Below are 9,545 nucleotides of genomic sequence, written 5' to 3' on the forward strand. Positions count from 1 at the left end.
CGTTAAAAAAAATTAAAAAAAAAAGAATATAGAAATAGAAAATATACAAATGGCCAACGAGCACATGAAAAGATACTCAACATTACTAACCATTATAGAAATGCAACTCAAAACCACAATGAGGTGCTACTTCACACCCATTAAGATGACCGTTACCCAAAAAAGAAAAAAGAAAATAACAAGTGTGAAAAGGAAGTGAAGAAAACAGACTCTAGTGCATTGTTGGTAGGATGTGTGTGGTTTCTCCCAAAAAATTAAAAATAGAATTACCCTCCATATGATATGGCAATTCTACTTCTGAGTATATGCCCCAAAGGATTGAAAGCAGCTATTGCACAACGAGGTACATTTTAAGAGCCATTTGTACACTCATGTTCATAGTAGTATTATTCACAATAACCAAAAGGTGGAAGCAACTAAAGTATCCATTGATGGATGAATGGATATGCAAAATATAATATATACATACAATGGAATATTATTCAGCCTAAAAAAGGGGGGGGGGAGTTCTGACACATGCTACAACATGGATGAACCTTGAGGATACTATGTTAAGTGAACTAAGCTAGTCACAAAAAGACAAATACTGTGTGATTGCACTTTTATGAGGTATCTAAAGTAATCAAATTCAGGAGCCTGGCCCAGCAAGTTGGCACCAGCTACATATTTGTGTCTCTTCTCCAAGCTGCTGGCTCTAGCCAAGTCTCCCAAACAGCTCTGCAGTGCAATCAAAGTTCTACATTTGGGAGCCACCACATAACAGACCTGACTGGCTGCAAGTTGGACTGACCTTGGGCACCTCCATCTTCTTGTGAATCTATCTCATGAAACAACATAATGAAGGTGTTTTAGAGTATCAGAGAAGAAATGGGCTGGAATAAACTTCTGAAATACTAACACAGAATGCTCTATATAGTGATTATACCAGTTTCTTTGGATTCACCAATCTGTTGAGTTGTAAATATGAGAGAAAAAGTTATATGTGACTGTATGTCAAATCAGCATTTGTGCATTGCATCATTAAATGAAAAAACAAAATGAAAAAACAAAAATACTTCCGTATTCTTAAATAAAATAAAATAAGTCAAATTCATAAAGACAGAAAGTACAAGGGTGGTTGCCAGAGGCCGAAGGAAGGGGGAAATGAGGAGTTATTGTTTAATGCGTATAGATTTTTGGTCTTATAAGATGAGAAAAGTTTTGGAGGTGGATAGTGACTGCCTAACAGTGTGAATGTACTTGATGTCACTGAACTGTAACTTAAAAATGGTCAATTTTATGTTACATAGATTTTACCACAATTTTTAAAAATAAGTCATTTTTAAGATAAATTAGAAAAAGTCCAAAAAAAAAAAAAAAGAATGCTGTATAACATCCTACCTAGTTGTCTTCCTGTTTCCACCCTTGTTATTCTACCCTTGTTTTTCAAGAGTAAATCAAATCACATCGTCTCCTGCCCAGAACTCTGCAATGGTTTCCCAATATTCTCAGAATAAACATCCTTATAGTCAAAAACAAAGCAAAATAAAACAAAACAAAACAAAAAATCCTTATGGTCCACAACGGTCTGACCTATCAGCCTGTCCTATGTATCTGTGCAACTTCGTCTCTATCCCTGAGGACTTTCCTACTGCTATTCCAGGCACCTGTCAGAATGCCCCGTCCCCTTACTTCCTCGCTTCATTTGGGTCTCTGCTTAAATGCCACCATGACTTTCTTGACCTCCCTTTCTAAAAGGCCCCTCCCACACACACACACTCTACCCCCTTAACCTGCTTTATTTTGCTTTACAGTGCTCATCACCATCACTATTTCTTATAACATCATATATTTGTTTGTGAATCGTTGGACTCCTGTAGTATGTTGTGTAGACATCTCTAACTCATTGGGGTTCTGGTCACCACAGACATCGGCAGCTGCCTGTGTTCTTGTCCCACCCTTGGCTCCCTCACACGTTATCAGGAGCCCCACACTTAGGCCTGTGGATATTCCAGCTTTCTTGTCCATTCCCCGCCCCTGAGAACAGTTGCCCTTGACCACCGCTAGGCGGAACAGCTCCACAAATTGTATGCTCTGACACATCGGAGGAGGCGGCCACAAAGGAGTCCCCGGGGACATCTGGGTGGTGAATTCTCAAGTATCGTAAACACGCTATAGAGAGTGAAGTTGGAGGAGGTTAGTTCCACAGCCTCCCTGTGCGTTTGGGACAGGAAGTCCTGGAGGAGGACCAGAGAGGGATCCTCCGATGCATGGTGTCAAGGCCAGTGGTTCCTCATGCCCACATCCACGAGCAGTCTGCCTTCATGGACCCATTTCAGCCTCCCTTTCAGGTCACGTTTCCTGTTGGTGGCTCTCTTTCTCCCTTCCCAGGCTCTGGTCAAACTGAACTGTTACGTTCATCTCCCAAAATAAAAGGCACTATTTTAGGGCCTAACAGTAGCACGAAAGGGTAAGTTGGGTTGGATAGAAAACATCAGTTGCTTCTCTGAAGATAAACAAGGAAGGCTTTGTTTGTTTTGCTTATTTAGATTTTGTTCACTGGACCTGGAACAGACCCTAAAAATCATCGTGATTCTTCCAAAGAAGTGCAGGCTCAGACGTGCAAAGGCTCTCAGTCCTGGCAGGCGGCTACGCGGCTGGTGTCACACCAGGCCTAGAACCTGGGACAGGGGTCTGAAAAGCTGCTAACAGTCCCCAGGGCCTGTGCACCTGACCCCACTCCACTAGGGTCCTCTGCCAGCCCAAATACCACAGGAAAGACATGCTGGGTCTGGACAGGTCTAGGTCTCCTACAACCCTGGAAACCACTGATTCTGCCCCTGCCCCAGCCCTTCCCAGCCTTGACTCTGGCCGGGTGATAGGAGCCAGAACCACAAATCCTTCCTTATCCCATCTGTAGTTTCCACAAGTGACAAAAGTCTTGAAACTTGGAGAAAAATAAAAAAGTATGTCTTCCTCAAAAGTTCTGGGCTGCTGCCGCTATGAAGATGATGAGGAAAGGGGCTCCTGGAACTACTGTACAAATGTCCCACAGCTCTCCCACAATGACTGTGGCCAGGACAGTGTGGTGACGTGACCTTCACACCACAGAACTGGGGGTACGGCGGGTGGTTAGCTGTACTGGCTCTTCATGGGGCTGTGGAGAAGGGGCTGGAGCCAAAGCTGCTGCTCAGAGAACGAGGTTCTTGCTGGGCCTGGAACTCTGTTTCTAATATTGGATTGACCCAAGTGGAAATTAACAGTGGACAAATATCACAACATTACTATTCTCACCTTCAGAAAAGAAAAAAAAAAACAAACAAAAAAAACGCTTGAGAAACAAAGTCTACAGGCAATCATAGGTGTTCCTTCTCCTCCCCGAAAAATTCAGCAAACTGGCTAATGTCCAACTCATTAAAATAAAAGCAGTGGAAAAAATTTCACCCTGCACACCCAGAACTAAGTCTTGCCTATCAGGTTTTCAAGGAGCAGAATAAGACTCCTTTTGATGGTTAGAAAGATGAGTGAGGAGGGAAAACTCCCCCTTTTCCCCTCTACCTCTGAATCTGTAAACCTCAGGGAGGGAGAGGAGAAATCTCTTAAGACTTTCTTTTATTTTTAGAACAGTCTGGAATTTCTAAGCATTCCAGAGGCAGGCAGTCATTCACTGAGAAGGATCCACTAAAAAGTCTCTTTTTTTGGTACAATTTGGCCTGATAACACAAAGAGATGAAATCTTACTATAATCCAACTTTTCAGGATGGCAAATGAAGGCATTTGTTTAGTGTAGAAACAGAAAAGATCCATGACTTTAAATTTTTTTTTTTCAACGTTTATTTATTTTTGGGACAGAGAGAGACAGAGCATGAACGGGGGAGGGGCAGAGAGAGAGGGAGACACAGAATCGGAAACAGGCTCCAGGCTCCGAGCCACCAGCCCAGAGCCTGACGCGGGGCTCGAACTCACGGACCGCGAGATCGTGACCTGAGCTGAAGTCGGACGCTTAACCGACTGCGCCACCCAGGCGCCCCAACTTTAAACAAAAATATAACCCTAAAAGAGCAGAGAAATAAATCAACACATTTTTCTAATTTGTTTTTCCTGACAACCTCGAGAAAAAAACAGGAATAATGTCAGCCTGTTTTATGTGTAGCATGTTTCAGGCCACAGAGATCTTCTCTGGAACGCATAGATTTTCTTTTTTAAGTTTATTGATTTATTTTGAAGGTGGGGGGAGCATGAGTGGGGGAGGGGGAGAGAGAGGGAGAGAGAGAGAAGCCCAAGTAGGCTCCATGCTGTCAGCGCAGAGCCCCACATGAGGCTCAATCCCGAACCGTGAGATCACGAACCATGAGATCATGACCTGAGCCAAAATCAAGACTCAGATGCTCAACCGACTGAGCCACCCAGGTGCCCCAAGGACTTCTCTAAAACTCTTAAAGGCCTGCAGAATTCCTTGAAAGATGAGAATCAGCTCTGACTTTGAAGGAGATCTCGGTTGGTCCTGGATAACAAAGTGAATTAAGGAAAATCAGGGCCAGTTTCTTGCTGATTTTATTGATACACCAGTCACAGAAGTTTTACTCAGACTTTTAGAGACATTGACTTGAATCTAGCAGGTATATTCTTGTAAACACAAACCTGGGCTTCTTAAAAAGTCAGAACTAGTGTTAAGGGCATCAGGGAAAGTGTTTATTTTCATAATGCAAGATTAAACACCAAGGAAGAAGTCAGTATGAATCATGTTTCTATTTAGGTCATTAACAAAGGGAAGGAATGGAAACACAACTTGAAACCTCAGGAAATTTAGAAAGCAGCAAAGTTTATGCATGGGAGGGCTCATTCTGTGATAAGACAAACAGATAAAAGAATTAGCCAGTGTAGTGGGCTGAATGGTAGCATCAAATGTATGTCCACGTCCTAATCCCAGAGTCTGTGAATTTTTTAAGATGTTATGAATTTATTATGAATCAGAGTAAATTGTGTTCACTGTGGCTCAATTCCTTACAAATCATAATCCTTGATAAACACAGTTAAGCAGTTTTAATGTTTATTCCTTACTTATAGTGGATACACAGCAGTTTATACACAAGGCAAAGCCAGCCTGGTTTACTGGGAGTGGAAGTGTGGTGAGGGAACCCTGCCACAGCCAGCTAGCAAGGGGTAAATCCACCTACACCCTCTAGGACCTCCTTCCTGCTGAGCCATCACTTGATAGTAAGGGGAGAATTTATAAACATGAAGTTTAACATGGCAGATGATGGAAAAGGACTCTTGAGAAAAATAGCAAATGAGCTACCAGAAAACCCTAAGGAATGTCCTGTTCCCAGCTTTCCCTGGGTCAAGTCTGAGTTTGAAGCTGGAGCTTCAAGAATTAACGTAGGGGGTAAGGGGCAGGGGACTCTCCTGATCTCCCAGCTCATGGCCAGGCTCTGTGCCAGAGCACCTGGGGCTCCCCGAGAGACCCTGTGAGCAATTTCCACCTAGTTCCAGGCAGAGTGGCAGAAGTGGTGGTGTTACCCTGGTTTCCCTCTGCGCTTGGTCAGCCCAGGCACTGCTTGTGCCCAGGCATTTAAACAGCAATCACAATGGCAACAGGCTGAAGGCCTGTGCCTCCTCCTTTCACATCTGTACACAGAAGGATGACCCATCTTGAGCAGAAAACCTCAGAGACATTTGGGAAATAGAGATGGGGAGGCTGGGGACAAGGACAAGACAGGGGGAGATAGTTGGAAATGGACTGTCACACCAGATGAAGACCTCCGAGCAAGACCATTCATCTGGTTCCTTTACCAGTGAGGCAGGATCTGAGGCCCACCTGGCAGCCTGGGGCTTGGGCTTGCTTACCCTCAGTTCTACTCCTCACCACCACCCCACCTTCTCCTCTGCTCTCTCTGGGGTGGGGTGGCAGGTTCATCCCTAAAGGATGCATATCTCAGACCCCCAGGTCAGCCCAGCTACTGGCTGGATTTGGAGTGTGGAAGAAGGCAGTGAGGAGGCAGGGTATTTCTTCTCATTCTCCCTTCCTTCTGATGGCAGCTATGTCTCCTCTGTGGCTCCAGTTCCTGCCTTCCTGGCCCACCATGGCCCCAGATCCTGCAAGGAGACCCCTGGGCTTGGGGAAGGCCATGTCCTCCCTTTGTCCCTGCAGCCACCATGGTAATCACCTCCCATTGTGGGTCATCTCTGTGTTACCTCATGCCTCTCTCAGTCAACTCCTCTATCACAGCATAAACCTTTCCTGTTGTAAATACTCAGAGTGGGCTCTGTGTTCCTGATTGGACTCTGGCAACTACACCACCCCAGCCATGTGAGCTGATGGATGGGCTTCTCTGATGAGCTCTTTACTCTATGAGGGGCATGTGTTGATCATACTCAGATGCTCCCACAATCAGCCACTAGGCATCCTCCGTGGGCCCAGCCCATGCAGGCACTGCCACACACATATATCATGTACATTGCAATGACCCTTTGAGATATTGTCAGATGACACATAGCCTAAATAATGAGGTGGGCACATTTCAGAGATGCTGAGTAATTATGCATCCTCCGACCATTAGCAATGTCTGGGATACAAACCATAGATCCCTTTGACATGATAAACCCATCTATCCATATTAAGTGATTTCTACTTACCAACAGAAATGATGGACTCTTCTTAGTATTACTGAGCTTTTCCACGGCACTCCCATTTATTTGGCACTGTAGTTTTCTTAGTTTCTCAGGCTTCTCTCCATTTCAACAGCCCTGAAAATGGGGGCAGAATGTTCTTCTTCAACTGGGCATGCTCAGTAGAATGAGCACAAGCTGATGGCCCAAGAAAACAGTAACACAAAATGCATCATGCATCCAAGTATCTAAAGAGTACTTTACAATTGCCTTAATAGCTGGAGTCCTCAGAATTCCACATAGCCCAGGACATCTGAGTCATTAGGGAGGTCACACGCACCAAGCCACTTAGGAACTGTCCAGAAGAACCAATTCACTTTGCGTTTCACAGATGAGCCATGAGACTCCTGTTGATGACTTCCCAGGGCCCAGTTAGCACTACTTTCTGCTCCAGTGGGGAGGGAAAGATGCCCCAGGAGGAAAGGAGCTCTGGCTGGCAGTCTAACCTGGGCTCTGTCCTGGTGGAGTAGAGGGAGGTGGGTTTGGCAAAGGAGTAGATGCTGTAGAAAAACAAACAGATGGGAAACATGCAGTGAAGAAGGCATTCTGACATCTGAATTTTCCACACTCCAGGAATGTCAGTGTTTATAAATTCCTTCCCCTGGCGTACATAAAAAGACTCTTCTGTTTTGAACATGTTAGGTAATTAGGAGCCTGGAAGGATGAAACCCCAGGAAACCTAGTAGGATACATTAAGGAACCAGCTTGCTGTATGGCTGTTGTTTTTCCTCTCCGTATAGAAGAGTAGAAAAGAATAAGTGAATTTCTCCTAGGGACCAGAATTAGAAAAATCTCACATGTCTTTGTAGCACCACTGTCTATACGGCCACTGACACATAGTAGATACTTAGTAAATATATGTGTATGGATGAAGAAAGAAATGAAATAATCTTGCCAACTTCAAAAAATACATCTTCATTTATTCTTTTTTTTTTTTAAAATCCATTTGTCCAACAAACACTAAGCAGAGTTGGGAATGCAAGCTGGTGCAGCCACTCTGGAAAACAGTATGGAGGTTCCTCAAAAAACTAAAATAGAACTACTCTACGACCCAGCAATTGCACTACTAGGCATTTATCCAGGGGATACAGGTGTGCTGTTTCGAAGAGACACATGCACCCCCATGTTTATAGCAGCACTATCAGCAATAGCCAAAGTATGGAAAGAGACCAAATGTCCATTGAGGGATGAGTGGATAAAGAAGATGTGATATATATACACACACACACACACACACACACACACACACAATGGAGTATTGCTCGGCAATCAAAAAGAATGAAATCTTGCCGTTTGCAACTACGTGGATGGCATTGGAGGGTATTATGCTAAGTGAAATTTGTCAGTCAGAGAAAGACCAAAATCATATGACTTCATTCATATGAGGACTTCAAGAGACAAAACAGATGAACATAAGGGAAGGGAAGCAAAAATAATATAAACACAGGGAGAGGGACAAAACATAAGAGACTTAAATATGGAAAACGAACAGTGGGTTACTGGAGGGGTTGTGGGAGGGGGAATGGGCTGAATGGGTAAGGGGCATTAAGGAATTTACTCCTGAAATCATTGTTGCACTATATGCTAACTAATTTGGATGTAAATTTTAAAAAATAAAAAATAAAATTAAAAAAATACATTGTTGCTAAAAAACAAGCAAACAAAAACATTAAGCAGAGCTGTGTCGGTCCACATAGGATGAAGATATACAATAACACCTAAGATGTGGGTCCTACCTTCAAGAGGGTCACTGCCAGAAAACAAACATTTCTGAGTATTTGTGCCAGTGGGGGCCAGTCCTAGGGCTCAGCGAACACTACAGGTACCTCTTTTTTAAAAAATAAGTTTATTTATTTATTTTTGAAACAGAGAAAGAGAGAGCACAAGATGGGGTGGGGTTGCAGAGGGAGACACAAAATCCAAACCAGGCTCCAGGCTCTGAGCTGTCGGCACAGAGCCCAAAGTGGGGTTTGAACTCACGAACTGTGAGATCACGACCTGAGTCAAGGTCAGACACTTAACCGACTGAGCCACCCAGGTGCCCCTCTACTATAGGTAGTTCTGTGTGAATGACAGCCATTCTGGCTTTGAAGATTAGGATAAGGTGTAGCTTCATCAGTTCCCTGCCGTGGGAACTCCCTGGTGTTCCCCCTGATGTCCTGGTGAAGTAGAGACCCCCTCATCTGGCTCCCATCAGCTGGCTCCCATCAGCTCTTCTTCCTAAGGAAGAGCACAGCAGAAAAGGCCTCTCAGAGGCTGTGGGGCAGGAGCTGGCTCTGAAGAGAAGTGGCTGCCCCAGATGGAAAGCAGGGCCTTCATGGCAGAGGGAATCTTGGAGAAACACCAGGTACTCTGCAGGGAACTATAGCCAGCCTTAGCGCCACTCTGCCTCATTACTTCCAGCTGTGTGTGTGTGTGTGTGTGTGTGTGTGTGTGTGTGCATGTAACTTACCCTCTCTGAGCCTCTTTGCTCCCTGTGAGATGATAACAATGATGTAGCAGTCCAATGGGGATTGTTCTGCAGAATAGCTAAGTTAATGCATGTGAAGCATCAGCACAGGACCTGATAATACACCAGTATACAATACTGGCTAAGTTTGGGGAAATGATGGAAAGAGGAATGGAAAATAGTACCTATTAGCAAGAAGCTGAAAGAATAATAATTCAGATAAGACTTTCACAAAAATTATATATTTGATAGACTATAAACATTCCACAGAAAAAAAACCAGATGAATTAAATTCCTTTAGTGTTGATTATCTTCTAGGCCAGTGCGATGGTCAATTTTATGTGTCACCTTGAGTAGGCTATGGTGGTTTGGTCAAACACCAATCTAGAGATTGCTGTAAAGTAGTTTTTAGATGAGATTTACACCTAAATCAGTAGACTTTCAGTAA

The 9,545-nt window shown here is 44.0% G+C and overlaps 1 pseudogene; it reads left to right on the forward strand.

Annotated features, from left to right (window-relative positions):
* Positions 1 to 282: 282 nt before the first annotated feature.
* Positions 283 to 1,033, forward strand: LOC121012654 (NADH dehydrogenase [ubiquinone] 1 subunit C1, mitochondrial-like; annotated as a pseudogene).
* The last annotated feature ends 8,512 nt before the right edge of the window (positions 1,034 to 9,545 follow it).

This window comes from Herpailurus yagouaroundi, unplaced genomic scaffold, assembly GCF_014898765.1.
Source record: "Herpailurus yagouaroundi ecotype Mexico unplaced genomic scaffold, PumYag 197, whole genome shotgun sequence".
Taxonomy (NCBI): Eukaryota; Metazoa; Chordata; class Mammalia; order Carnivora; family Felidae; genus Herpailurus; species Herpailurus yagouaroundi.